We start from the raw sequence: 4,566 nt of genomic DNA, 5'->3' as shown, positions 1-4,566 counted from the left end.
AGACGGGGTTTCACCATGTTGACCAGGATGGTCTCGATCTCTTGACCTCGTGATCCACCCGCCTTGGCCTCCCAAAGTGCTGGGATTACAGGCTTGAGCCACCGCGCCCAGCCAGAGCTGATGTATTTCAAAACAGAAACTGTGGAAGGTAACAATTAGAAATGTTTAAGCATTTTTATTAAAAATATTTTTGATATTAAAACTTATTTTCTTTATAAATTAATTTACCCATTTCAGAATACCTTTTGAAGTATATAAAATAAAAGTAAAATAAAAGTCACATTTTCTAGACTCTGTGTTAACAGTAAGAAACGTTAGAGGTTGACAAAAGTAGGTACTAAGTAAGTCCTCTGCATAAACAGATCAAAACCTGTGATGGTGCACCACTTGATTATGAAGAATACTGCATTTACAGCTGTCTATGATCTGGTTCCAAACTAACTCTCTAAATTGACCATAACTATATCCTTTAATGATGCTTCTATTATTCAGGAGGTTAACTACTATAGATGAAGGCATAAGTGACATCAATTAAATTGTCATAATACAGTGATTTAAGCAGCTATTAATCTCCTCTCTTCACTTTATTCATGTAATGCATTGTGAAAGTTGTCAGAATCAAATGGAAACACTTGTGTTAAAAACCCTGAAAAATAGAGCTAGGGAAGGCCATGAAGGGAAAGCATATCACAAATGCCCGATAACAAGAAGTATCACAAAAGACTATACAAAATCACAACCTTGCATAAAGGCCATTGCCACTCTACACACAAAAAAAATACTGCTGGAAGGACATCTGCCTAGCAACTGCCTGTCCAACCTCAGACTGGTGCCAGTCTTGTCACTGATTCTGTAGCCAAGGATAACTATCTGAAGACAGTTACATAATCTTCCTCATTTTTCTTCAAAAACCTTTGTCTTCTTTTATCTCCTTGAATATGCATATAGTTTACTACAGCACACATCTTCCCATTGTAATGCCTGCATGGTGTGGAGCAGGAGCTGCAGGATGGGTGGCAAGGAAGGGGATTCTCCAGAGAAGGAGGGGAGAAAGTCCTGGACTGTTTGGGAATGGATGGGAACCGTGTGAGGGTGAAATAAAACCGGAAAAGCTGACGCAGTGAGGCAGACTGTGAAGGTATCAATGGCCATACTTATGAGTTTGGACTCTATTTTGTTTTGCAAAGTCTGGTGTTTACACCACCAGTGCAAGACTGCCTTGCAATGCTTTTAAAAATGCAGAGTCCCAGGCTCACCCCAGACCTGCAGAATCAAAAGAGGTCCAGTAAATTTGCATTTCAAATGAGCTCCATTTCTACAATCTGGAAGATAATGCTACTGTGAATGATAGGGACCCACAAAAGTCACTATACAGGAAAGAGACTTGATAAGAGATGCATTTTTGGACAGTTCTGAGATTGGCCTCTTGAGTAGTTGTTTTGGTTAGACAACTACTTACAGTCTGCCTTACTGCGTCAACTTTTCCAGTTTTATTCCACCCTCACAAGGTTCCCATCCATTTCCAAACAGTCCAGGACTTTCTGCCCTCCCTCCCTGGAGAATCCCCTTCCTGGCCACCCCTCCTGCTGCTCCTGCTTCCCAAATAAACATTTTATTTTAGAGAGTCCCCCTCTCTGTTTGCTATCTAGGTTCACAGCACATACCTGTTTACATGCTCCCATTTGTTGCCTGTATGTATGTGTGGCTTATTCCCAGTCAAGAGATCTTGATTATGAAAGGACTTGTAGCACTGGCACCTTCTTTTTAACTGGGTTCTTCCTTACGAAAGTCTTATCTTTCCAGGTCTTCTTCAATTAGCTGACCTTATCTAGGTGGCCATCATCCTCTTTTCTCTTCCCAAAGAATTTATAAGCTCATCATGCTTGCCTTCCATCTTTTTATTTATTTTATTTTTTAATTGAGACAGAGTCTCACTCTGTCACCCAGGCTGGAGTGCAATGGCACAATCTCGGCTTACTGCAACTTCCACCTCCTGGGTTCAAGCAATTCTCCTGCCTCAGCCTCCCAAGTAGCTGGGATTACAGGTACCCACCACAACACCCAGCTAATTTTTTTTTTTTTTTTTAGTAGAAATATGGTTTTGCCATATTGGCCAGGCTGGTCTTGAACTCCTGACCTCAGGTGATCCGCCCACTTCGGCCTCCCAAAGTGGGATTACAGGCGTGAGCCACCACACCTGGCCTTTTATTTTATTTTTAAGAGATGAAGTCTCGCTTTGTTGCCCAGGCTGGTCTAGAACTCCTGGCCTCAAGCAATCCTCCTGCCTCAGCCTCCCAAAATGCCAGAATTATAGGCATGAGCTACCTCTCCAGGGCTATCTTTTTTTAAAAACAAACAGATTTAGAATAAAACCCAAGACTAACATCTTGGACTTCTGGTAAATGTGTCTCCAAGAACTATTGATTCTCAGTAAATCTTCACTAAGACCTGATTAAGCTTCAAGATTCTCCTGAGCCCTTCAGCCCTATTTCGGCAGACATACAACATCCACCCCTAGAGACAACCATTCCTACAATGTCTCCTATTAGTCTACACTCTTGTTTCTTTCCCTCTATACCTATTTCCACTCCTTTCCAAGATTGGATATTCATTTATTTAAGTAGACGCTATCCTATTACTTCTTCCTTCCAAATATCTCCTGAATTCCAAGCCCTCCTCTCCTACAGCATCCTCTGGTTCAGGTCTTTAACACATCCTCCAAAACTGGAGCCCCAACCCTGTTTTGTGCCATGAACCTTTGGCAGCCTGACGAAGCCCATGCATCAGATAAATACGGGATTACAAAGAAGATAGATTACATGGAAACATAGTTATTAAAATGTTTTTAAATTATGATATAATAATGTGTACTTCTTTAACACATTAAATAACGAAATCTAGCAGTGGTTCTAATAAGTACCTTAATTGTGAGGTAATGATGAGTGTAAATAATATATTTACAACCTCCATAACATAATACGAAAAGAACTATAATTTGCTGGCAAAGTCACACGACTGTGAGTACCACTGTGGTTTGTTACCAAATGCATACATTTCAGTTGGTGGTTAGTGAAAATACATATGTAATTTTAAAAATCCACAGATTCTTCTCCCCCAATCCTCTGCCCTAAATCATGGACACTTAACTGGCCTCTCTGCCTCTGTTCTAACCAGAACAACTACTTAAGAGGCCAACCTCAGAACTCTCCAAAAATGCATCTCTTATCAAGTCTCTTCCCTCTATAATGACTTTTGTGGGTTCCTATCATTCACAGTAGCATTATCTTCCAGATTGTAGAAATGGAGCTCATTTGAAATGCAAATTTACTGGACCTCTTTTGATTCTGCAGGTCTGGGGTGAGCCTGGGACTCTGCATTTTTAAAAACATTGCAAGGCAGTCTTGCACTGGTGGTGTACACACCAGACTTTGCAAAAGAAAATAGAGTCCAAACTCATATAAGTATGGCCATCGATACCCTCACAGTCTGCCTCACTGCGTCAGCTTTTCCGGTTTTATTCCACTCTCACACGGTTCCCATCCATTCCCAAACAGTCCAGGACTTTCTCCCCTCCTTCTCTGGAGAATCCCCTTCCTTGCCACCCATCCTGCAGCTCCTGCTCCACACCATGCAGGCATCTCTCTGCTTGCTTCAATCTGACTTATCGTTCAAGGCCAATATTACCTTTCTCTCCAAAGCCTGAAGCCTCCCTGACCTCCTCACTCAGGCTGAAACAATCTTGTTCTCCCTGACACTTTCCAGTCACACTGTGTGTAATTAATTATGTCAGGCCTTTGCAAAGGCAGGGAGCTTCAGACTCAGAGCTTCCTGAAAGATTGCTGTGAATTCATTTAGCATTCACCGTACACAAGAAGGAGAAGGTATTGGGCAGCAATTAAATACTAGGTAAACTAGTCAGTAGGGGAATAAGACAATGTCCTTACTTTCAAAGAGTTTGTGTTCCCTCTTCATCTTCCTCACTCTATATCTTCTCCAGCCCTTTCTAAACAGTCCTGAAGTAATCTATTTCAGCCCATATTAATATTTTATTCTTTGACCCCAGCCCCTAGACGGAAAATCAGAATCATGCTGTTTTGGCATTCATTCATTCATGGATATATTGAGCTCCTACTATGTGCTAGACAATATGATAGCCACTGGGTATATATAACATGGGAACAAGACAGTATATTCCCTCAAAGTTCTTAGAGTATCGTTAACCGCTCTCTCGTTGCTACTTTTGTCTCCCTCTCTAGGCTGGAAGCTTTCTGAAAGCAAAGAAGGACTTGTACTTTTTGTAGTCTTCACTGCCACTAGCCCAGCACCTCACTGACACAGCGAGTGAGTAAAAATACTTGTTTTCCACGCCCCCTTTCCGATTCAGAGCTTCCCTTACCTGATACTGCTGAACCGAAAGAAAAGGAGCCTCTTTGCAGTGCCCTTGGGAAAAGCTCCTTTGAAAGCTGGAGGTGGAAGTTTCACTCTCCTCTCAGAAAAGCAAATCCCAAGGGCACAACTGCAGTTCCTCTGCCGACTGTTGCTAGGACGCATCCGTCGCTGAGGGAA

At 41.9% G+C, this 4,566-nt stretch overlaps 1 protein-coding gene across 1 annotated transcript in view; it reads right to left on the bottom strand.

Moving 5' to 3' along the window:
• The window catches only part of DNAI3 (dynein axonemal intermediate chain 3), a 78,345-nt gene extending 73,779 nt beyond the window's left edge, over positions 1-4,566 (bottom strand). Inside the window, exon 1 of the mRNA XM_037728316.1 lies at positions 4,397-4,566. The gene's annotated coding sequence lies outside the window, so the exon portion shown is untranslated. The remainder of the gene's footprint in view (positions 1-4,396) is intronic.

Source organism: Cebus imitator, unplaced genomic scaffold (genome assembly GCF_001604975.1).
Source record: "Cebus imitator isolate Cc_AM_T3 unplaced genomic scaffold, Cebus_imitator-1.0 Scaffold261, whole genome shotgun sequence".
Classification (NCBI taxonomy): domain Eukaryota; kingdom Metazoa; phylum Chordata; class Mammalia; order Primates; family Cebidae; genus Cebus; species Cebus imitator.
Note: the sequence above shows the minus strand (reverse complement) of the source record. Positions and strands in the feature narration are given on the sequence as shown.